The sequence below is a fragment of the Ranitomeya variabilis genome, chromosome 6 (genome assembly GCF_051348905.1).
Source record: "Ranitomeya variabilis isolate aRanVar5 chromosome 6, aRanVar5.hap1, whole genome shotgun sequence".
Classification (NCBI taxonomy): Eukaryota; Metazoa; Chordata; class Amphibia; order Anura; family Dendrobatidae; genus Ranitomeya; species Ranitomeya variabilis.
This window is the reverse complement of record NC_135237.1, coordinates 202,498,984-202,525,287: the sequence shown is the minus strand read 5'-3', so window position 1 is coordinate 202,525,287 and position 26,304 is coordinate 202,498,984. Positions and strand designations below refer to the sequence as shown.

General features: G+C 45.7%; 1 protein-coding gene across 1 annotated transcript in view; it reads left to right on the top strand.

Annotated features, from left to right (window-relative positions):
* ADCY1 (adenylate cyclase 1) overlaps positions 1-26,304 on the top strand; it is an 839,277-nt gene that overhangs the window by 340,459 nt on the left and 472,514 nt on the right. The gene's annotated exons all lie outside the window — the stretch shown is intronic.

Genomic DNA, 26,304 nt, shown 5'->3' with positions numbered 1-26,304 from the left:
GGCGTGCACACCGACCGCCATCTTACTGCTGCCGATATCAGCATAGGGAAAGGTTGCTGCCGCTTTGTCAGAAGCAGGGATAGCGTTAGGCAGGGTAAATTAACCCCCAAACCGCTTGTGCTGTAGCGATTTCCACTGGCCAACACCACCTTTTGTTTGCAGGCACAGTGGAGGCTAGATTTTTCTTCATCAGCTCTGTAGCTTATTGGGCTGCCCTAGAAGTCTCCCTGATAGCTGCATTGCTGTTTGTACACCGCTGTGCAAACCAACTGCTTTTTTAAAAGCACAAATGCTGTTGCTCCTTCCTTTCTGCACAGCTATCTTGTTTGTCCACACTTTTTTGTGCAGCAGTCCTTTTTATTGCTGCCTGCCATACTTTTCAGAGATTATTGTAGGGAGATAGTAATTGTAGTACAGTCCCTTTTTTTTAATATATATCTTCCAGCCACTTTCTGCCCCTGAAACTGTGTAGTGTAAAACAGTGGGCCTGTATTTTTCTGCACTGTCCCACACCTGAAAAGGGAGATTAATATTGCCAAATCTGTGCATCTGTGCCAGTCCTGTCTGTTGTATCTCTGTCAGTCATTTTCTGCCACAGAAACTATACTGTCATACATTGGGCCTGATTTAATAACTAGTCTCCCATATTAAAAAAAAGGGAGAATAACATTGCCAAATCTGTGCATCTGTGCCAGTCCTGTCTGTGGTATCCCTGTCAGTCATTTTCTGCCACAGAAACTATACTGTAAAACAGTGGGCCTGATTTATTCACTAGTCTCCAAAAAAAATAAAAATAAAGGGAGATTAATATTGCCAAATCTGTGCATCTGTGCCAGTCCTGTCTGTGGTATCTCTGTCAGCCATTTTCTGCTACAGAAACTATACTGTAAAACAGTGGGCCTGATTTATTCACTAGTCTCCCAAAAAAATAAAAATAAAGGGAGATTAATATTGCCAAATCTGTGCATCTGTGCCAGTCCTGTCTGTGGTATCTCTGTCAGCCATTTTCTGCTACAGAAACTATACTGTAAAACAGTGGGCCTGATTTATTCACTAGTCTCCCAAAAAATAAAAATAAAGGGAGATTAATATTGCCAAATCTGTGCATCTGTGCCAGTCCTGTCTGTGGTATCTCTGTCAGTCATTTTCTGCCACAGAAACTATACTGTCATACAGTGGGCCTGATTTATTCACTAGTCTCCAAAAAAAATAAATAAATAAAGGGAGATTAATATTGCCAAATCTGTGCATCTGTGCCAGTCCTGTCTGTGGTATCTCTGTCAGTCATTTTCTGCCACAGAAACTATACTGTCATACAGTGGGCCTGATTTATTCACTAGTCTCCCATATTAAAAAAAGGGAGAATAATATTGCCAAATCTGTGCATCTGTGCCAGTCCTGTCTGTGGTATCTCTGTCAGTCATTTTCTGCCACAGAAACTATACTGTCATACAGTGGGCCTGATTTATTCAGCACTCACCCACACATAAAAAGGGAGATTTAAAGTTAGGTCCATATATATTTGGACAGAGACAACATTTTTCTCATTTTGGTTATAGACATTACCACAATGAATTTTAAACAAAACAATTCAGATGCAGTTGAAGTTCAGACTTTCAGCTTTCATTTGAGGGTATCCACATTAAAATTGGATGAAGGGTTTAGGAGTTTCAGCTCTTAAACATGTGCCACCCTGTTTTTAAAGGGACCAAAAGTAATTGGACAGATTCAATAATTTTAAATAAAATGTTCATTTCTAGTACTTGGTTGAAAACCCTTTGTTGGCAATGACTGCCTGAAGTCTTGAACTCATGGACATCACCAGACGCTGTGTTTCCTCCTTTGTGATGCTCTGCCAGGCCTTCACTGCGGTGGTTTTCAGTTGCTGTTTGTTTGTGGGCCTTTCTGTCTGAAGTTTAGTCTTTAACAAGTGAAATGCATGCTCAATTGGGTTGAGATCAGGTGACTGACTTGGCCATTCAAGAATATTCCACTTCTTTGCTTTAATAGACTCCTGGGTTGCTTTGGCTTCATGTTTTGGGTCATTGTCCATCTGTAGTATGAAACGACGACCAATCAGTTTTGCTGCATTTGGCTGGATCTGAGCACACAGTATGGCTCTGAATACCTCAGAATTCATTTGGCTGCTTCTGTCCTGTGTCACATCATCAATAAACACTAGTGACCCAGTGCCACTGGCAGCCATGCATGCCCAAGCCATCACACTGCCTCCGCCATGTTTTACAGATGATGTGGTATGCTTTGGATCATGAGCTGTACCAAGCCTTCGCCATACTTTTCTCTTTCCATCATTCTGGTAGAGGTTGATCTTGGTTTCATCTGTCCAAAGAATGTTCTTCCTGAACTGTGCTGGCTTTTTTAGATGTTTTTTAGCAAAGTCCAGTCTAGCCTTTTTATTCTTGACACTTATGAGTGGCTTGCACCGTGCAGTGAACCCTCTGTATTTACTTTCATGCAGTCTTCTCTTTATGATACATTTGGATATTGATACGCCGACCTCCGGGAGAGTGTTGGTCACTTGGTTGGCTGTTGTGAAGGGGTTTCTCTTCACCATGGAGATTATTCTGCGATCACCCACCACTGTTGTCTTCCGTGGGCGCCCAGGTCTTTTTGCATTGATGAGATCACCAGTGCTTTCTTTCCTTCTCAGGATGTACCAAACTGTACATTTTGCAACTCCTAATATTCAAATCAACCAATAAAGTCCAAAGATTGCCATACAAACCGCGCAACCAAACTTAGCCACAATGTTAAATATATAAAAAATAGTTTATTAATGATTACAAAATATATCAGAATGGTTTTAAACAAAGAAAAAACCTCCAAATGGCCCGTATCTCAGTTGGAAGCACTCATGGCGGACCTCAATGACAATGGGCTTAACATCAGGCTGACTTTCAAATCTGGTCGGAATTTGGAATTTTTAGATTTACAGATCAACGCTTTGGCTAATGGTAATCTATCCACTGAAGTTTTCAGAAAAGCAACAGCAACAAACACTCTGTTGCATGCCACATCGTCCCATCCACCTTCGGTAATCAAAGGGATACCCACGGGACAATTCCTGAGGATCAAACGCATATGCTCGGATGATCATTCCTTTGAAAGACAGGCAAGGGAATTGAGCACGCGTTTTAAAAATAGAGGATATAGTCACATTAATATCAAATAGGGATACCATAATGCTAAATACAAATCAAGAAATGAGCTGTTGTATAAAAATAATTTAAACAATGGGGATAGTCGTGAAGAAGATTTTTGTCCGCGTCTAATTGCCACGTACAACAACAAATGGCCGGAGTTTTGCCAAATAATCCGTAAACATTGGCAAATTCTATTAACGGATCCGATCCTGAAAATATGTCTGCCCCCTTCTCCCCTTATTATGGCCAGGAGAGCCAAAAATTTAAAAGATATGTTGGTTCATAGTCATTACGAACCCAAGAAAAAAGAAACTTGGCTGGATACCGTAGGTTTCTATCCATGCGGGCATTGCAAGGCGTGTGACAATGTGGTCAAAAGTAAAACCTTCACGAATGCCAGAGGTAATAGAACATACTCTATCAGACACTTTATCTCGTGTGCTACTAAAGGCGTGGTTTATTGCGCTGAGTGCCCGTGTGGCAAAATTTATATAGGATTGACCACCAGAGAACTACGTATTCGCACAAGGGAACATGTCAGGGACATTGAGAAAAGTAAAAATATTGAGGACCCGTCTCAATTGAAAACTATACCGAGACATTTCTTTGAACATCATAATAGTGAGTCCAGTCATTTGAAAATCAAGGGTATTGACATTGTCCAAATGGGGGCAAGAGGGGGAAATATGGCGAAAAATCTCGCTAGACTGGAAAGCAAATGGATTTACAGATTAGGTAGTGTAGCCCCCATAGGGCTTAATGAAAATTTTGGTTTTTCGGCCTTTCTGTAGTAGTCCGGTCTTTGGGTATATTAGTGTTTTTTAGGGGTATTGGGATGTTTTATGGATTTTAATTATTTTTCTTTTCATCATCATTATAGATTCCATCTGTTATGGTATTTGGACTTTATGTGTCATCCTTCTTCCATTCAGGATTTATAGAGGACGGCTTAAGATACTGCCATTGAAGACGCAGAAAGAATGAAACATATCATTTACGCGGCACCTGTCACTTTAAACTTATGTAGTTATTCACCAAATATGGGGATTTATGCAATAAATTATTATAATTAAGCACTTTATTAGTCACTTGGTCACTTTATATTATGTACTATATATCTATATATCTGTGCTTTTACACACTGTTAATTTTATTTTGTAATTGTTATGCAATATTAATCCTTTACGGAGTATGGTCACAGTAATTTTTCATGAGACACACATTATGCATTTGTCCGTTTTAATTGTCTTATAATATGTATGTCTGTGTATTGTCACAAATTACCTGCGTCCTCTTTAAGGTTTTCCATGCCTGGTGTTTCCGGAATGTGCGCTGCTGGATGATCTGACTGTGCACGGACGTCACCGATTCCGGCATCTGAGATCTAGCTGGCACGCATTGCGCTCATCATTGAGCGCCTGCCTGCTTGCGGTCCACGGTCCGGAACTGGTGATGTCATTTCCGGTGTGCGTCTGACGGCATCAGCGCCCTTTGTATTTCCGGAACCACGTGGCTTTTTTCTCGGCGTCCTAAACATTTCTCTGATTGGTTCAGGTATGATTTAAAGGTCCGACGTCCCTCTACCCCGACACGCCCCCTGAGGAAGTGTTACGAAACGCGCGTCGGGGTACAGGAACGGAGACACGGACATCAGACCGCATGTGAGTGAATCTTTGGCTTACGTTTGCCCTTTGCATTTTACATAACTTATTACAATTTGTTATCAGCATGATTGCACAAAGGTAGTGAGCGTTATAATATATGCTGTTTAGCAGCGGTTAATTCATTAAGCTCCACTATACTACAGATATCTATTGAGCCTTATGCACCACGATTAAATTCTATGTGAGGCCATAGTCTTTGTATTGCCAATTTTATTCCTCTATCTGTTGTGTCTATTGATGTTATGTGGATTTCTCCGCTCCATTAACATTTGGAGGTTTTTTCTTTGTTTAAAACCATTCTGATATATTTTGTAATCATTAATAAACTATTTTTTATATATTTAACATTGTGGCTAAGTCTGGTTGCGCGGTTTGTATGGCAATCTTTGGACTTTATTGGTTGATTTGAGTATATGGATATACACAATGAAATAATAGGGATCAGCATTGGTTGATTTAAAACACTCCTAATATTGTAGCAATTTCTCGGATGGGTTTTTTCTCTGTTTTCACAGCTTAAGAATGGCTTGTTTCACCTTCATGGAGAGCACTTTTGACCGCATGTTTACTTCATAGGAAAACCTTCCAAATGCAAGCACCACACCTCAAATCAACTCCAGGCCTTTTATCTGCTTAGTTGAGAATGACATAATGAAGGGATTGCCCACACCTGTCCATGAAATAGCCTTGAAGTCAATTGTCCAATTACTTTTGGTCCCTTTAAAAAACAGGGTGGCACAGGTTAAGGAGCTGAAACTCCTAAACTCTTCATCCAATTTTAATATGGATACCCTCAAATGAAAGCTAAAAGTCTGAACTTCAACTGCATCTGAATTGTTTTGGTTAAAATTAAATTGTGGTAATGTCTATAACCAAAATGAGAAAAATGTTGTCTCTGTCCAAATATATATGGACCTAACTGTATATTCACAACAAGTTAACATACACCTTCTACTTTGTTTTTCAGTACCATATAACGGTTGTTAGTTTGGTTACATTTTCCCAAGAATGAGGAAGGCTGGTGGAAGAGGTCGTGGCCGTGGACGGTCATTGCCATCTGGTAATGCTGATGGTGGTGGTGGTGGTGCTGGTGGAGCATCGGGTGGTAGAGGGAAAATGAAAATAGCACCTAAGTCTCGAGTTGTTGAGCCAGCGTCATCGTCCGGCTACACAAGGCCTCGAACGCTACCTTTTCTGGGAGTAGGAAAACCGCTGTTAAAGCCGGAGCAGAAGGAAAAAGTTTTGGCTTTCCTTCCTGACTCTGCCTCTAGCTCTTTTGCCTCCTCTTCGGATAGTTCAAAGTTGAAAAGTAGCCAGTCGTCGGTGGATGCTCCCAGTGAGGAATAAGTTGATTACTTGTGTCCTTCCCCCAAAACAACAGTGAAGGATGCGTCAGGCGACACAACAGGTTACTCCATGGAGCTCTTTACACATACCGTGCCTGGGTTAGAAAGGGAAATTGTTAATAGGCCATGTCCATTACAAGATGAATCGGACATGGAATGCACAGATGCACAGCCACAGCTAGATTATTATGCTGTTCCATTGACTCAGATGACAACATTGCCCTCGCAGTGTACCGAGCCAGAATCTGACCCTGATGAGACTATGGTGCCCCATCCCGAACGCTATAGCACCGGCTTACACGGTGACACAGAGGAAGGTGCACAGGACATAGAAGAGGAGGTGATAGATGACCCAGTTGTTGACCCCGATTGGCAGCCATTGGGGGAACAGGGTGCCGCTGGCAGTAGCTCTGAAGCGGAGGAGGAGGAGCGGCAGCAGGCATCAACATCGCAACAGCTTTCATCTGGCAGGCCCGTATCTGGGCAAAAACGTGTGTCAAAACCGAAAACTGTTGTAGGACAGCGTGGCCATCCAGTTAAAGTAGCACAGTGTGCAATGCCTGAAAAGGTATTCAATAGCAGGAAGAGTGCAGTGTGGCAATTTTTTAACCAAGATCCGAATGATCAGTGCAAAGTGATCTGTAAGAAATGCTCAAGGACCTTTAGCAGAGGTCAGAATGTCAAAAGTTTAAATACAACTTGCATGCATAGACATTTAACCACCATGCACTTGCAAGCCTGGACTAGCTACCAAACGTCCCGTAACGTTGTTGCACCCACTCAGAATTAAGCTAGTCAGCAACGCTACATTGCTTCCCTCACTGTAAGCCCACCGGTTAGGACACCACCAGCAGCAAATATGGAGGTATTGTCGCAAGGCCAAAGCAGTTAGGGAATCAACATGTTCTTGGTAGGAAACTCTGTATGTAGGCCAACAGCAAGAATAACATCACCAACCTTCTCCCAGTCTGCCAGGTCCACCACCACCCCCGCTAGTTCCACCATATGCAGCTCTCCAGTCCAGCTTACCCTACAAGAGACTCTCGTTAGGAAAAGGAAGTAATCATCCTCTCATCCGCGTACACAGGGTTTGAACGCCCACATTGCTAGACTAATCTCGTTAGAGATGATGCCCTACCGGTTGGTTGAAAGCGAAGCTTTCAAAGCCCTGATGGCCTACGCAGTGCCTCGCTATGACCTGCCCAGTCACCACTTCTTTGCGAGAAAAGCCATCCCAGCCCTCCACCAGCATGTCAAAGACCGCATTGTCCATGCACTCAGGCAATCTGTCAGTAGAAAGGTGCACCTCACAACAGATGCATGGACCAGTAGGCATGGCCAGGGATGTTACGTGTCCATCATGGCACACTGGGTTAATGTGCTGGATGCAGGGTCCACAGGGGACAGCCATATTGGGACAGTTCTGCCTAGCCCACGGTCAAGGAAACAGTTGGCTGTAGACATTCGCCACTCCTCCTCCTCCTCCAGCAGAAGCGAGAGCTCGTCCACAGACCGCAGTCGCATGACCACTCCATCCGCAGCTGCCAGTGTTGCACACGAGGTGTCCCATTATGGAACAACTAGTGGTAAGCGTCAGCAGGCTGTGTTGGAAATGAAGTGTTTGAGCGATATCAGACACACCGCGGAAGTTCTGGCCGAGTTCTTGCAGCAAGAAACTCAGTCATGGCTGGGCAGTGTACATCTTGAGGCAGGCAAGGTAGTCAGTGATAACGGAAGGAATTTTATGGCTGCTATAGCCCTTTCACAACTGAAACACATTCCTTGCCTGGCTCACACCTTGAACCTAGTGGTGCAGTGCTTCCTGAAAAGTTATCCGGGGTTACCCGCCTTGCTCATGAAGGTGCCAAGACTTTGCACACACATCCGCCGTTTGCTCGTACACTCCAGCCGTATGCAGAACCATCAGCGATCTTTGAAGCTTCCCCAGCACCGCCTAATAATCGACGTTGCAACAAGGTGGAACTCCACACTGCACATGCTTCAGAGGCTGTGCGAACAGAGGCGTGCTGTTATGTATTTGTGGGAGGATACACATACACGGGCAGGCAGTTGGATGGCAGACATGGAGTTGTCAGGTGTGCAGTGGTCGAAGCTACAAGACCTGTGTAAAGTCCTTCAGTGTTTTGAGGAATGCACACGCCTGGTTAGTGCAGACGACGCCATCATAAGCATGAGCATCCCCCTAATGCGTCTGCTGATGCAAAGTTTGACGCACATAAAGGAGCAGGCGTCTGCAGCCGAGGACGAGGGAAGCCTTGATGACAGTCAGCCATTGTCTGCTCAGGGAAGTCTACTGGACGAGGTGGCGGACAAAGAGGAGGAGGACGAGGAGGATGATGGGGATGAATATTTATGGGAGGAGGAAGCTTCTCAGGGGGCAATAGAAACTGGTGGTGTTGCAAGGTCTGTTACAGGGTTTTTGAGGGAGACAAGTGATGTTGATTTGCCAGAAAGTGCTCCTCAACCCAGCACAAGCAGTGACTTGTTACCTGGAATATTGGCCCACATGGCGGATTATGCCTTGCGTATCCTAAAAAGGGACCCCCGCATTATCAAAATGATGACCGATGACGATTACTGGTTGGCCTGCCTCCTGGATCCACGCTATAAAGGGAAATTGCAAAATATCATGCCACATGAGTACCTTGAGCAAATATTGGCTACCAAACAAGCAACTCTTGTAGACCGCTTGGTTCAGGCATTCCCAGCACGCAGCGGCGGTGATGGTTCTCACACGAGCTGCAGGGGGCAACATGGCAGAGGTGTTAGAGGTGCACAAATCAGAAGTGGCGTTGGACAGAGAGGTTTTATGACCAGGTTGTGGAGTGATTTCGCAATGACCGCAGACACGACAGGAACTGCAGCATCAATTCAAAGTGACAGGAGACAACATTTGTCCAGTATGGTTACTAACTATTTTTCCGCCCTTATCGATGTTCTCCCTCACACGTCATTCCCATTTGAATACTGGGCATCCAAAATAGACACCTGGCCTGAATTAGCAGAATATGCTTTACAGGAGCTTGCTTGCCCAGCTGCTAGTGTGCTATCAGAAAGAGTATTCAGTGCTGCTGGTTCAATACTGACCGAAAAAAGGACTCGTCTGAGTACCCAAAATGTTGATGATCTAACCTTCATTAAAATGAACCAATCATGGATTTCTAATTATTTTGCCCCACCTTTACCTGCTGACACCTAGCTTTCCTGTAAAAAGGTCTTGCTTTTGATCTCGTCTTACTAACTGCTCCAATTTCTCCATTTGCAGCTGCTGTATGTTATTATTATTATTATTATTATTTATTGTTATAGCGCCATTTATTCCATGGCGCTTTACAAGTGAGGAGGGGTATACATAATAAAAACAAGTACAATAATCTTGAACAATACAAGTCATAACTGGTACAGGAGGAGTGAGGACCCTGCCCGCGAGGGCTCACAATCTACAAGGGATGGGTGAGAATACAGTAGGTGAGGATAGAGCTGATCGTGCAGCGGTTGGTTGATCGGTGGTTACTGCAGGTTGTAGGCTTGTCGGAAGAGGTGGGTCTTCAGATTCTTTTTGAAGGTTTCGATGGTGGGCGAGAGTCTGATGTGTTGTGGTAGAGGGTTCCAGAGTAGGGGTGATACGCGAGAGAAATCTTGTATACGATTGTGGGAAGAGGAGATAAGAGGGGAGTAGAGAAGGAGATCTTGTGAGGATCGGAGGTTGCGTGTAGGAAAGTACCGGGAGATGAGGTCACAGATGTAAGGAGGAGACAGGTTGTGGATGGCTTTGTACGTCATGGTTAGGGTTTTGTACTGGAGTCTCTGGGCAATGGGGAGCCAGTGAAGGGATTGACAGAGGGGAGAGGCCGGAGAATAGCGGGGGGACAGGTGGATTAGTCGGGCAGCAGAGTTTAGAATAGATTGGAGGGGTGCGAGAGTGTTTGAGGGGAGGCCACAGAGCAGGAGGTTGCAGTAGTCAAGACGAGAGATGATGAGGGCATGGACTAGGGTTTTTGCAGATTCTTGGTTGAGGAATGAACGGATTCGTGCAATATTTTTGAGTTGAAGTCGGCAGGAAGTGGAAAGGGCTTGGATATGTGGTTTGAAGGAGAGATCAGCGTCAAGGATAACCCCGAGGCAGCGAGCTTGTGGGACTGGGGAGAGTGGGCAGCCATTTACTGTAATGGATAGGTTCGTTGGGGGGGTCACGTGAGATGGGGGAAAGATGATGAATTCTGTTTTGTCCATGTTAAGTTTCAGAAATTTAGCGGAGAAGAAGGATGAAATAGTGGACAGACATTGAGGGATTCTGGTTAGTAGGGAGGTGATATCTGGTCCAGAGATGTAGATCTGTGTGTCATCAGCATAGAGGTGATACTGAAAGCCATGAGATTCTATGAGCTGTCCCAGGCCAAAGGTGTAAATGGAGAAGAGCAGGGGCCCAAGGACTGAACAAGGGTGGGACTCCGACAGAGAGGGGGCGAGGTGAGGAGGTGGTGTGTGAGTGGGAGACGCTGAATGTCCGGTCTGTTAGGTATGATGAGATCCAGGATAGGGCCAAGTCTGTGATGCCAAGGGATGAGAGGGTCTGTAATAATAGGGAATGGTCCACTGTGTCAAAGGCAGCCGACAGGTCGAGGAGGAGGAGAACAGAGTAGTGTCGCTTGCTCTTGGCGGTTAAAAGGTCGGTGGTGACCTTAGTTAGGGCAGTTTCAGTGGAATGGTGTGGCCGGAAGCCAGATTGTAGGCGGTCAAAGAGGGAGCAAGAAGAGAGATGGGAGGACAGTTCAAGGTAGACGTGTTGTTCCAGTAGTTTTGAGGCATAGGGGAGAAGTGATATAGGGCGATAGCTAGATACAGAGGATGGGTCAAGAGAGGGCTTTTTGAGGATAGGTGTGATGGAGGCATGTTTAAAGCTTGAGGGGAAAACACCATTTGTTAGTGATAGGTTGAAGAGATGGGTTAGGGTTGGGATGAAGATTGTGGTGAGGTTTGGGATGAGGTGGGTTGGGAGCGGGTCAAGTGCACAGGTGGTGAGATGCGATCTTGAGAGTAGAGTGGCGAGTTGATCTTCTGTAATGGTGGAGTAGTTGGTTTTGGAGGTGGAGGGTAGGGAAGTTGGGAGGAAGGGCTCTGGGGCTTGTTGACCAAAACTGTCTCTGATGTTATCAATCTTCTGCTTGAAGAATGAGGCAAAGTCTTCAGCAGAGATAAGTGAGGAGGGAGGAGGTGCTGGGGGATGGAGGAGAGAATTGAAGGTGTTGAATAACTGTTTAGGGTTGTGAGATAGGGAGGATATGAGAGATGAGAAGTAGGTTTGTTTAGCTGTGGCGAGTGCGGTCTTGAAAGTAGTGAGGGACTGTTTGAATGCGATTAAGTGGTCGTTGGAGTGGGATCTTTTCCATCTGCGCTCAGCAGCCCTGGAAGCTCGCCTCAGTTCTTTGGTCAGGCTGGTGTGCCAGGGCTGTCTGTTGATTTTGCGAGCTTTGGTATGTGTAAGTGGGGCAGCAGATTCCAAAGCTACAGCTATTGTGGTGTTATATAGAGCGGCAGCGTCATCCGCATTGTGTATGGAAATTATGTCTGTGAGAGGGAGGAGGGATTCAGAGAATGAATGTAGGTCAAGATGTTTAAGATTTCTGCGAGGGTGTGAAAGTTTGTGGGGTGGGGACTCTAGACATGGAGTGGAGAGAGATGAGAATGTGAGAAGGTTGTGGTCAGAGAGAGGAAGAGGCGAGTTAGAGAGGTTAGATAGGGAGCAGAGGCGGGTGAAGATGAGGTCCAGTGTGTGACCATCTTTGTGAGTGGCTGCAGAAGACCATTGAGTGAGGCCGAAGGAGGAAGAGAGAGATAGAAGTTTAGTGGCAGCTGAGAGGGAAGTGTCAATGGGTATGTTGAAATCGCCCATGATGATAGTGGGGATGTCCGCAGAAAGGAAATGAAGTAGCCAGGTGGTGAAGTGGTCAAAGAAGGTGGTGGCTGGCCCTGGGGGGCGGTAAATGACAGCCAGTTGGAGGTTGGAGGGGGAGTAGATGCGCACAGAGTGCACCTCAAAGGAAGGGAGGGTAACAGAGGGTGGCAGTGGGATTGGGGTGAAGGAGCAGTTATCTGACAGGAGAAAACCAACTCCTCCACCATGCTTGCTGCTGGGGCGGGGTGTGTGAGAAAGGTGGAAGCCACCGTAAGAGAGTGCAGCAGGGGAGGCCGTGTCAGAAGGGGTGAGCCAGGTTTCGGTGATGGCGAGGAAGGAAAGTTTGGTAGTAACAAAAAGATCATGGATGTAGGAAAGCTTGTTACAGACAGAGCGAGCGTTCCACAGAGCTCCTGTTAGTGGGACTGGGGAAGCGGGGGCTGGGCGAATGGGTATAAGGTTAGAGAGGTTACGGAAGTTTGTGATGGAGCGTGGATGGGAGGTAGAAATGACTGTGGGAATATGGTGAGGAGGACCAGGATTTGGAGAGATATCACCAGCAGTGAGAAGGAGCAGAGATAGTGTTAGCAGGTGGGAGCAGGAGAGAGCGTGAGGGGGCTGCCTGTGCTTTGAGACAGAGGATTGTATGTTAAGGAACAGTTCTGAGGAGGAGGTGAGATGGATGGGGAGGATTGAAGAGGAGATGAACAGTTCCTTACTTGGTGTGGGGATTGGGGGAGGTTGCAGAAAGTGAAAGATTATAGGGGTAAAAGTGACAACAAACAGAAACATTGTTTACAGTGACTGGCCAGTTACCTTCAGTTCCCTTCAGGTTCAATTCAGGTTTTAATTCTAATGTAATCCACACTTTTAGAACACACTTCTAGAAATCACACTGCAGACTAAAGTCCTGCGGACTTGTGCTATGCAATATATGGAAAACTAAGTGCGGTGAGGTGTGGAGCAGAGAGGAGTGGTCTCTGCTCATCTTGGTCAGAGAATTAAGGGTCGACCAGATGCATACAATCAAGACTAAGTAAACAAGGTCATAAATATCACACAGTAAGTTGGGGGTTAGCTGAAAGGCATACCATCACAATGCTAGGAGCAGGGGAAAGTCTATGCGCAAAGCTGGGTGATGTATTATGTGCGCTTCATGTAGGAGAGCTGGATGAACATACCATCACAATGCTAGGAGCAGGGGAAAGTCTATGCGCAAAGCTGGGTGATGTATTATGTGCGCTTCATGTAGGAGAGCTGGATGAACATACCATCACAATGCTAGGAGCAGGGGAAAGTCTATGCGCAAAGCTGGGTGATGTATTATGTGCGCTTCATGTAGGAGAGCTGGATGAACATACCATCACAATGCTAGGAGCAGGGGAAAGTCTATGCGCAAAGCTGGGTGATGTATTATGTGCGCTTCATGTAGGAGAGCTGGATGAACATACCATCACAATGCTAGGAGCAGGGGAAAGTCTATGCGCAAAGCTGGGTGATGTATTATGTGCGCTTCATGTAGGAGAGCTGGATGAACATACCATCACAATGCTAGGAGCAGGGGAAAGTCTATGCGCAAAGCTGGGTGATGTATTATGTGCGCTTCATGTAGGAGAGCTGGATGAACATACCATCACAATGCTAGGAGCAGGGGAAAGTCTATGCGCAAAGCTGGGTGATGTATTATGTGCGCTTCATGTAGGAGAGCTGGATGAACATACCTGTTGGAAGAATAGAGATGCTTGTTAGAGTGCGATGGTGGCAGTGCGTATGTCCACCATATGCCATTTTTACACCTCCCTAAATGGGCTGATTTGCCCCACGGGGCTGTGGTCACCACTTGGCGCAAGCACCCGTGCGAGTGCCGCTTGGCTGAACAGGTGGGTGTGCCCACTTTTGGGGCGACGGCACTGGCACAGTCCCTCATAGTACAATGAAGTGTCTCTGGTGGTGGTGGTGCACACCCAACGTCAGACACACCATCGTAACATGAGGGGCCCTGGGCCAGTACCGCCGCCCACGAGAGAGTGTTCCCCCCCCAGCTCAAACAGTGCTCTACCACTTGCAAAATTACCTCTCACTGCTCCACCACTGTTTAGTCAGTGCTGTTAAATCCTTCAATGGCACTGCCAATACCAATTTCTTGACATGATTGATGCTATTAAAAATATTCAGGGGCCCTGTCCTACATTTACACCAGTTAATACTTTGCGCCAACTACCACTGTCTGCAAGTCAGCAGAGGAGCCCACCCCTGTACCTAGGTATGCCACCTGTTTATATGTGAAATTTTTTTGTGGCAACACATTAACCTCACTTTATAATTTTGGATTACTATCTGTGTCAGACACTCCTTACAGTTGTCCTCCACTGAACAAAGCTAGGCCGCCTGCGTACTCCTGTAACCGATTTTTAACTGCATTTTGCCTATTACTTTTTTGGCCCTACTAACTGTGTCTGCCCCTCGGTGCAATTGTCCTCCGCTGACCACACCAATGCTGCCTGTGTACCCCTGTAGCCTATTTAAACCTGCATACAGCCTGCTTTTTTATTTTAGGCCTAGGAAGTCTGTATGCGGTCCCTCCTTGCAATCGTCCTCCGCTGACCACACCAATGCTGCCTGTGTACCCCTGTAGCCTATTTAAAACTGCATAGAGCCTGCTTTTTTATTTTAGGCCTAGGAAGTTAGTCTGCGGTCCCTCCTTGCAATCGTCCTCCGCTGACCACACCAATGCTGCCTGTGTACCCCTGTAGCCTATTTAAAACTGCATAGAGCCTGCTTTTTTATGTTAGGCCTAGGAAGTCTGTCTGCGGTCCCTCCTTGCAATCGTCCTCCGCTGACCACACCAATGCTGCCTGTGTACCCCTGTAGCCTATTTAAACCTGCATAGAGCCTGCTTTTTTATTTTAGGTCTAGGAACTCTGTCTGCGGTCCCTCCTTGGAATCGTCCTCCGCTGACCACACCAATGCTGCCTGTGTACCCCTGTAACCAATTTAAAACTGCATAGAGCCAACTTTTTTATTTAACACATACTACCTTTGTCTGTCTGCGCCACTCAATACCGCTGTCCTCCACTGAAAAAGCTGAGCTTCAATCTTCAGGCTTTCGGCCTGTATTTAGAATTTTAAACTGCATTTGGCCTACTAGTTTGGGTGGTCCTAGTAACGGTGTCTGCCGCTCCTGGGTTTTCTCCTGTTTGGTTTTCTTGAGCTTCAATCTTCAGGCTTCCGGCCTGTATTTAGAATGTTAAACTGCATTTGGTCTACTAGTTTGGGTGGGCCTAGTAACGGTGTCTGCTGCACCTTGGTGTTGTCCTGTGTTGGTTTTCCTGAGCTTCAATCTTCAGGCTTTCGGCCTAAATTTTAAATATTAAACTGCATTTGGACTACTACTTTGGTTGGGCCTAGTAACAGTGTCTGCCGCTCCTGGGTTTTCTCCTGTTTGGTTTTCCTGAGCTTCAATCTTCAGGCTTTCGGCCTACATTTTAAATATTAAACTGTATTTGGCCTACTCGTTTGGTTGGGCCCTAGTAACGGTGTCTGCTGCCCCTTGCTTGTGTCCTCCACTGAATAAAGCTGAGCTTCAATCTTCAGGCTTTCGCCCTAGATCAGATATTAAACTGCATTTGGACTACTTGTTTGGTTGGACCCTAGTAACGGTGTCTGCTGCCCCTCGCTTGTCTCCTCCACTGAATAAAGCTGAGCTTCAATCTTCAGGCTTTCGCCCTAGATCAGATATGAAACTGCATTTGGCCTACTTGTTTGGTTGGGCCTACTAACGGTGTCTGCCGCTTCTTGTTGTTCTCCTCCACTGAACAAAGCAGTGCCGCCTGTTTACTCCTGTTACCAATTTTGAACTGCATTTGGCCCACTTTATTACTTGGGCCTACTAACTGTGTCTGCCACTCATTACAGTTGTCCTACACTGAACAAAGCAATGCCGCCTGTTTAGTCCTGTTACCACATTTGAATTGCATTTAGCCTACTTTATTATTTGGGCCTACTAACTCTGTTTCCTTCTCATCCTGCCCATTGCCCATCCACTGCTAGATGAGTCTGCTGGTACATTGACCCAGACCACTACATTCTCCTTGCACTCTACACAGCCAGAATCTGACCCTGCTGAAAGTCAGGTTCCCCTTCCCGCATCCTATACCACCTTACATGGGGACAAAGAGGAAGGTGCAGATGAAAGTGCAGGTTCCTTCATCAGGTAGGGGGGGCATACTCGTTGGCGACGTCACTGGCACAGGGCCCCTCAGAGTACGCAAAAGTGTCGCTGCCGGTGGGAGGCGCCCCCGCCTTGCAAACACACCGCCATACTTTGAGGGGCCCTGTGCCAGTGCCAATGCGAATGAGTGGCCCCCCCCCTGCTTGATCAGGATCACATCACTTGCAAAGTTGAAATACCTCTCCCTGCTCCACCGCCGTGACGTAGTCCGCGTTTCCTGGGCCCACGAAAAACTTGAGCCAGCCCTACCCCCCCACAACTTTAGGCAAATGACCCCCAATTTTCAATGCCTAGCTATTATTATAAGGTAAATTAAGATTGACAAGCTTAAGTGACAAGAATTGATGTTTTTGACATTAAAATGGGCACTGTAGGTGTTTTCCTGTCCTCCACTCACTGCCGACTTTGATTCCCCATTGACTTACATTGGGTTTCATATTTCGGTCGATCCCCGACTTTACGCGATAATCGGATGATTTCACTCGACTCGACTTTTGACAAAGTTGGGTTTCGCGAAACCCAACTCGATCCTAAAAAAGCAAAAGTCGCTCAACCCTACTGCAGACCAATCCATCTAAATCTGCATTCCAAATGACGCTCCTTCCCTTCTGAGCTCTGCCATGCGCTCAAACGGTGGTTCCCCCCCACATATGGAGTATCAGCGTACTCAGGACAAATTGGACAACAAATTTTGGGGTCTAATTTCAACTATTACTCTTGGAAAAATACAAAACTGGGGGCTAAAAAATAATTTTTGTGGAAAAAAAAAGATTTTTTATTTTCATGGCTCTGCGTTATAAACTGTAGTGAAACACTTGGGGGTTCAAAGTTCTCATAACACATCTAGATAAGTTACTTGGGGGGTCTAGTTTCCAATATGGGGTCACTTGTGGGGGGTTTCTACTGTTTAGGTACATTAGGGGCTCTGCAAACGCAATGTGACGCCTGCAGACCAATCCATCTAAGTCTGCATTCCAAATGACGCTCCTTCCCTTCCGAGCTCTGCCATGCGCTCCAACGGTGGTTCCCCCCCACATATGGGATATCAGCGTACTCAGAACAAATTGGACAACAACTTTTTGGGTCTAATTTCAGCTGTTAACCTTGGAAAAATACAAAACTGGGGGCTAAACAATAATTTTTGTGGAAAAAAAAATAATTTTTATTTTCACGGCTCTGCTTTATAAACTGTAGTGAAACACTTGGGGGTTCAAAGTTCTCACAACACATCTAGATAAGTTCCTTAGGGGGTGTACTTTCCAAAATGGTGTCACTTGTGGGGGGTTTCAATGTTTAGGCACATCAGTGGCTCTCCAAACGCAAGATGGCGTGCCATCTCAATTCCTGTCAATTTTGCATTGAAAAGTCAAATGGCGCTCCTTCGCTTCCGAGCTCTGCCATGCACCCAAACAGTGGTTTACCCCTACATATGGGGTATCGGCATACTCAGGACAAATTGTACAACAACTTTTGGGGTCCATTTTCTCCTGTTACCCTTGGTAAAATAAAACAATTTGGAGCTGAATTAAATTTTTTGTGAAAAAAAGTTAAATGTTCATTTTTATTTAAACATTCCAAAAATTCCTGTGAAACACCTGAAGGGTTAATAAACTTCTTGAATGTGGTTTTGAGCACCTTGAGGGTTGCAGTTTTTAGAATGGTGTCACACTTGGTTATTTTCTATCATATAGATCCCTCAAAATGACTTCAAATGAGATGTGGTCCCTAAAGAAAATGGTGTTGTAAAAATGAGAAATTGCTGGTCAAATTTAACCCTTATAACTCCCTAACAAAAAAAAATGTTGGTTCCAAAATTATGCTGATGTAAAGTAGACATGTGGGAAATGTTACTTATTAAGTATTTTGTGTGACATATCTCTGTGATTTAATTGCATAAAAATTCAAATTTGGAAAATTGCGAAATTTTCAAAATGTTCGCCAAATTTCAATTTTTTTCACAAATAAACGCAGATAATATCAAAGAAATTTTACCACTATCATGAAGTACAATATGTCATGAGAAAACAATGTCAGAATCACCGGGATCCGTTGAAGCGTTCCAGAGTTATAACCTCATAAAGGGACAGTGTTCAGAATTGTAAAAATTGGCCTGGTCATTAACGTGCAAACCACCCTTGGGGGTAAAGGGGTTAACAGATTGTACCTACACAGGCTATAACCAAAAGCAACTGTTAATTTAAAAAAAAAAAAATGAAAAAAAAAATTACGTGGGAAACCTGATGGCTGAGAGTTTATGTTAATATTCTGGGAAGGAGCCTATAGCCATAAAGTTTTCCAGGCTATTAATATCAGCTCGCAGCTGTTTGCTTAGCCTTTACTGCCAAATTTACAGGGGGATGCCAGAAAAAAATTGAAATTGGTTCCCCCTACAAATTCTAACCAACAAAGGCTAGACAGACATCTGTGGGTGGATATTAATAGCCTAAGAAGGGGTCATGGATATTGGCCCCCTCCCAGACTAAAAACATCAACTCTCAGCCACACCAGAAAAGGCTCATCTATAGCCTCACTTCTCCCGCTTGCCCTGGTGCGTTGGCAAGTGGGGTAATGGTTTTGGGGGTTGATGTCACCCTTATATTGTAAGGTGACATCAAGCCCACAGGTTAATAATGAAGAGGGGTCTATAATACACTCCCATTACTAACCCCATAGTGATATTTTTTTAAAGAAAACACCCAGAATAAAGTCTTTTATTTGAAATAATGACACTGTCCTTTATTGAATCTAAATTAAACCATATTTACCGAACACCTAATCCACTGGAGCCATTATCTCCTGTAATAAACATAAAATAATAATAAACTACAATATTCCTCACCTTTCCGCCGAGACGATAATTCACAATGTCCAACGACGATCCTGATGACTTTGAGAGTAGTCACTGATGTGACTGCTCTAAAGAACAGCGAGCTACACACTGACCATGGAGGTAATCCATCCCACAGTGTGTAGCACTGAGCTGCAGTGAGATTTCACCAGAGTTCATCAGCTGATCAGCTTCGTTGATCTCCCTTATGGCACCGACACTGCGTGAGAAAGTTCTCACACAGCGGTGGTGCCGTAAGGGAGATCACCGGAACTGATCAGCTGATGAACTCTGGTGAACTCTCTCACCGCAATTCAGTGCATACACTGTAGAAGCGATGCCAGTGTATTGCCGGTGGCGAATTAGAGCAGTCACATCTCCTGATGCAACAGTTCTATATGTGAGATCGTTGTGGGACACTTGGGATTACGTGGACTACGGCGGACAGGTAAGTATATGGTGGCTTATTATTTTTTAATCTTTTAGGAGACAGGGCAATGAGGATTGGGCATTAAGGTGAGTATATTTTGTTTTTTTATTTTACATTTTTTATAGGAGACAATGACATTGGTGATTTGGAGTTAGGTGAATATAATGTTTTTTTTATTTTTATTTGAATATGTATTGTGGCATAGCGACTGGTCGTGTGATTAATGGACGGTATGTATCGCAGAGGTGGGGGGCCCTGTGACGGAAGCCTGGGTATGTTTTGCTCAAGCAGATCTACTGCTGAGTGATTTGTTTTTGTTGGGAAGGCTTCCAGGTGATTGGAGAGATGGGTGGGTTCAGTCACCTACAAACCCACCCAAAGAGGCGTGTCTGAAGACGTAAGATGGTTTTGTGTAAGGACCTGTGGTGATGTCACGCTCACCTGACTAGCCATGTGAAAGGCACCTGGGTGTGGTTACACCTATGTAAGGAGGTGTGTGTAGCACATGGTATGGGTGTGTGTCAGGGTGGACACACTTCCGTGTGTCCTGGCTGGACACTGCAGAGTGGCCTGTGTGTTGGACGGTTCCAAGGGGGGACAGACTGTTGTGAATTAGACTTTTTGGCTCCCTCTTGTGGTTACTAGTGATATGACTCTGGGATTGTCTTTCCTCAGTTTGGCACCCACCTGGGTCGTTAGTCCAGGGGAGTTGCTATATAAGCTTCCTGGATCCTTAGTCCAGTGCCTGGCATCGTTGTATTCAGATCCTTTCTGTTTGCTCCTGTCTGCTGGTCCGGGTTCGTGCAAAATTAAGCTAAGTCCTGCTTCTTTGTTTTTTGGTTATTTGCTTGCTCTCATTTTTGTCCAGCTTGTACTAAATGTGATTCCTGACCTTGCTGGAAGCTCTAGGGGGCTGGTGTTCTCCCCCCAGGCCGTTAGACGGTTCGGGGGTTCTTGAATATCCAGCGTGGATATTTTGATAGGGTTTTTGCTGACCATATAAGTCATCTTACTATATTCTGCTATTAGCTAGTGGGCCTCTCTTCGCTAAATACCTAGCTCATTCTTACGTTTGTCTTTTCCTCTTACCTCACCGTTATTATTTGTTGGGGGCTTGTATCCAACTTTTGGGGTCTTTTCTCTGGAGGCAAGAAAGGTCTTTCTTTTCCCTTCTAGGGTTAGTTAGTTCTCCGGCTGGCGCGAGACGTCTAGAACCAACGTAGGCACGTTCCCCGGCTGCTGCTATTTGTGGTGCTAGGATTAGATATATGGTCAGCTCAGTTACCACTGCCCTATGAGCTGGTTTTTGGTGTTTGCAGACTTAGTAATTATTTCTGAGACCCTCTGCCATTGGGGTCATAACAACAGACGTCCTGAACAGCACACAGAGACCATTTAGGCTGGAGAGCCTGCGTGCTGGACATAGCACGGCCTGTGTGCCTACAGGTCTGAGAGAGAGCAGAGCTCTACTGTGGACATTGAGGATTAACCTGTCTGACGTAAGACTGTTTACCTGTTGTTCCTGTTGCAATGTGGTTTATGGAGCAATAAACCCTGTGAACTTTTAAGGAAACGTGTCTCCTAAGTGTCATCTGCCGAACCTAAGCGAGTGTCCCCTAGACCTGTAGCAGTTAAAACGCTACAATTGGTGTTTCGAATGCGGGCAACGATCCAAGGATCACAAGTTGCAGCGCTGGCTGGTCTGAGCCAGAGGAGTGGACGGTCTTGACAACCGTGAGTAAATACTGACCGGGATCAGTGAGAACTGCTGTTTAAAGGATACCTCTGAGGAGAAGAGGGATCCAGGAACCTGTGTGGCAAAGACAGGTGATGGATGGAGATCCGTGGTGTACTGACCGGGGTCAGATTGGAAGGAAAAGAGAGACATTGCGTCTGGGCACCTCTGAGGCCGAGGGGTGTCCAGGAACCCATAAAAGTTGCCAACGGGTAACGGTCTGAAAACCGTGTATTATGCTGGTTGGGATCAGTGAGAAATTGTGTTTGGGCTGTAAAGCCAGGTGTGTAACAGACCGGAGTCTGTGTTGTTCTGACCGGGGTCAGTGAGAGACTGTGTTTTTCTATAAAGCACGTGTGCAGGTGCTTGCTGTGGACCGGCGAGTCCATGTATTTCTTTTTTTTTTCGTCTTTGATCAACTTGCTGTGGATCGGCGGGTCCACGAAGGTGAAAAGCGGCTTGCTGTGGATCGGCGGGTCCACGAAGTCTGCGGTTGAGCCATGCAGCGTGATTGCAGCAAGAGGTTCCGCAGCAGCAGGAGCTGCAGTGGTGGCAGCAGCTGTTTGTGATCAGCACCCGGAGGAGTCGGGGATTTGTGTCTGCAGCAGGAGCTGTAGCGGTGCCAGCAAGAGCCGGTAAGAGATTGGAAAAAAAAAATAATTGTGCTCCAGGTCGTGCAGACTCTTAAAAGGCCAGTGTCGACCTAAAGAGATATATGCTGTGGAGCTGTTGGGGCTTGTGAGTGCCGTGGCGGAGTCCCAAAAGGGACGATAACCCGAACAGGGGTAGTAGCCCAAAAAGGGGTGGAATCCCAAAAGGGGGCTGTATCCCAAACAGGGGTGGTGTCAAAAAGCGGAGCACTTGCCCAACAGGGACGGAGCCAAAAAAAGGGTGGCAATCAGTGAGGAGTCACAACTGTGTCCTTTTTGGCTGGATGGAAAGTGTGTGAGGGGGTTGATAGACCCGGGGAGAGAAGCGTCTTTGCTGGGAACCCTTCCAGGAAGTTCTGTGTCACCTAGGGACACTAAACGTCTTCAGGTTGGCACTCTCTACATTGTTGCAGCTAATGTTTCCTCATGCCATGAGGTGGCTGTAGTCCTGAACTTGCCATGTCCTATGGTAATAGGACAGGATTTGGAAGCACTGTGGGACTGGTGGAAAAAGGGTGAAGTGTCTGTGGAATTGATGTGTATAAAAGTTAATGCAGAGAATGCACCCCTTATAGTTGACAGTCCTAAGTCAGGCATGACCAAGGAAGATGGTGGAGGGTCCCAACTTACGGACATGACGTCACCTAATGTGTGCCACAATATGACTGTTAGTGATGTGGTAGATAAAACGTGTGGAGCTGACACCCGGAAAGAGTGTGACTTGGGGGTTCACCATACAGTGGGGTATGACACAGACTATGCTGGTGACTGTGACTCTGAGGAAGGAAGGGAGTACAGTAAAGAAGACCCCCACCAGAAGGAAAAGTCCTCCCATTGCCGGAGACGTAAAGGATGCAAAGAAGTGGTACCAGTTGCACCTTGTGAAGAGCTGGAGGGGGCCACCAAAGGAGTGGGGCCTGAAGTAGGTACCACCTTGCGTGATGAAAGCTCAGCCAATCCAGAGGATAGAGGGAGCGAGCTAAGCATGGTTCAAGAGGCTGTGGATACCCGTTTGAAGCAAGAGGAGCTTCGGAGACAGGCCGCTGAGTGTCGTGTGAGTGCCTTAGAGAAAGAGGTGGCGGAGCTCAGAGGTCGCCTGAAAGAAAGCCAGTCAATGTATAAAGCAGCCTGGGAGAAGGTGGAGTGGCAGGTGTCTATCCTGGCCAAACGTCTGGAAGCTGGTGATGTTTAGAGGAAGTTGGCCCTGAAAGCTGAACAAGATGGGTGTCTAATGACAGCTGAAGAGGAGAGTTCCTTGTTCAAATGTATGATAGACGTACCTGAAGACCTGAGAGAGGCCTGTGCCAGGGAGTCTATGCATGAAGAGTTCAAGAAGGCTGTGGGGGCATGTAAGGTGAATTGGTCCCCAGAAACTAATCAGTTAGTGATGCTGTCCACAACTGATGTCACAGCTAAGAGCGTAGCTACCCTGAGTTACTTGCGTGGGAGACCCGGTAGCGGACGTGTTGACAAAGAGTCACGCCAGACAGGTTGTATGGGTGCAAGGGGATTGCGACGCCAGATTGACCATGTTGCCCAAATCTGACTGAGACGAGATGACAAGGGGTCATCTTTATCAAACGGTGTGACGGAAATGGTTGACGAATGCCGACGAACGGGTTCAGTAACAGGCCCTGACTTTGACAGACGGTTTGACTGTCAGGGACGACAGAGAAGGATCTCTGGTCGGGTAATAGAAAGTGCCAAGCCCCACAGCTTTAGGCAGAGGGAGGGAATATGTGGCATAGCGACTGGTCGTGTGATTAATGGACGGTATGTATCGCAGAGGTGGGGGGGCCCTGTGACGGAAGCCTGGGTATGTTTTGCTCAAGCAGATCTACTGCTGAGGGATTTGTTTACGTTGGGAAGGCTTCCAGGTGATTGGAGAGATGGCTAGGTTCAGTCACCTACAAACCCACCCAAAGAGGCGTGTCTGAAGACGTAAGATGGTTTTGTGTAAGGACCTGTGGTGATGTCACGCTCACCTGACTAGCCATGTGAAAGGCACCTGGGTGTGGTTACACCTATGTAAGGAGGTGTGTGTAGCACATGGTGTGGGTGTGTGTCAGGGTGGACACACTTCCGTGTGTCCTGGCTGGACACTGCAGAGTGGCCTGTGTGTTGGACGGTTCCAAGGTGGGACAGACGTCCTGAACAGCACACAGAGACCATTTAGGCTGGAGAGCCTGCATGCTGGGCATAGCACGGCCTGTGTGCCTACAGGTCTGAGAGAGAGCGGAGCTCTACTATGGACATTGAGGATTAACCTGTCTGACGTAAGACTGTTTACCTGTTGTTCCTGTTGCAATGTGGTTTATGGAGCAATAAACCCTGTGATCTTTTAAGGAAACGTGTCTCCTGAGTGTCATCCGCCGCACTTAAGCAAGTGTCCCCTAGACCCGTAGAGGGTCAAACGCTACAGTATTTAATTATTTTACATGTTTGTTTCATTTTTAAGTTAGAGCACAAGGTGCCAACTGCCAAGAGACTACTTCTCCCATCAGCGGTTCGTGCTATCACTGTTATCAGTGACAGCAGACAGTGACAGCAGACGTAGCCTGATGGGTGGAGTAGTCTCATCAGCTGATGCCTTCTGACTTGCGGAAAGCTTTTTACTGTAGGTCACAGTATCTCTGCGGGGTCATGTCGATATCTAACAGCGTGACTCCGCAGCTCTCTGGCGGTGGTAACAATCTTACCGGCAGTAAAGTTACTGCTGATCAGTACCACCGAATCAGTGTTTCCTCCGCTGTCACACAGATAATAGCGTGGGAAACACCATAGGAAGCACATAAAAATGCAAACAAAAACTCAGCAAATCTGCAAACTTTTTTTTTGATACCTGAGTTTTTGCTGCAGATTTGACTGACTCAGTTGAAGTCATTGGGTGAAAACCACTTAAAATCCACACAAAGAATTGACATGATGTAGAAAACAAATGCACTGGAAATACTCAAGGAAAATTACTGATCATGTGCACAGCACTTCAGGAGTCTCATTGAATAATCTGGCATAAAGATTCCATAGCATTTTTGGCCCATTTCCACATGGAAAAAAGCACCAAAAACGCACCGTATGCACATAGCCTAAAGATTCAAAAAAGTGACAAATAAAAAATGTTTTTGTTAGAAAAAAGTATTGATAAAAAATAATAACTTAATGCATTCTGTAAAAATAACTAAAAACATTAGTGCTGGTAATAGGAAAAAATAACTACACAAATGCCAACATAGTTCTAAACTACCATTCACCAATTCACCATCTTCCAGGGATATAACTCGACACCTCACTAATGGAAAAGGTGCAGATGCCCAGTGTGACCTTTTATCAGGCTAAAAACACAGCATCCAGCCTCTTCCTCTGTACCTAGAAACTATTGGCAGCCACGCCTCTGTGACTTTGCTCAGACAAGCAGCAATTGCCTTGACTCCTGCTCCTGTGGACCGCCTAGAACAGGAGAATATCAGTTCTGCTATCTCTTAAAGGCATTGGAAACAACTCTCAACACTTATTTCAGCTCTACAGAGTCCACAGCAACAAAGCCATCTTTAGCACTTCCTTCAGTGGTAGACTCTGACCTGGTCCTGTTAACCCCATCCTGACATTGGATGTGTTGGTACACCCTATTTAGGAAGGTGTTCCTGCAAATGAACGTGCAAGTATGTCATAGTGATTATGCTAGCACAGAAACTTGGCTTAACTAATAGCCAAGCTCTGGCAGCAATAGCCAGGGTTCTTCCAACACTGATACTGGCTGATTCACCTTGTTTATGCCATAGCATTTGTTCAATACAGAATACTAGATCTAGATGGTTGTTAGAGGGCGGGATCTCCATCTATAACTTTATTGGCACTTCCGTGCTGTGATCTTGGAGTGCTGAGAGTTGTGGCAACCCAAGGTCAAACAATGACCCTCGGGGATTCCAAGTGCGCTCGCCTGTTGCGACCTTCCATAAGTAGGGTCCAACTAGCAATTTATCAGTGTAAGGGCTCATACCCATCAGTGTGAATAAAATTGGTCTGATGTTGTTCCTGAAAAGTCGGATGAGTGTCATGCAAGTGACAAGATTTTAATGAGAGTACAATGAAATTTGTCACCTAGCATCCGTATGACATCCGAATGTCATGTGCATGCAAATCCCATGCAATGCAATTTTAATATTAGCTTTTAAAGTGAGGAATTCTCTGTCATTTAAAGGTAGTTTTCAAAGTAAATATTCTTAAATACATATATAGATAGAAATATGTGAGTGACATAAAATTAGTACATTGCGTGTGTAACTTACTGTACATGTATTTAATTAATAAATCAATAAATTAAAGAAAAAATGACTTAGGGT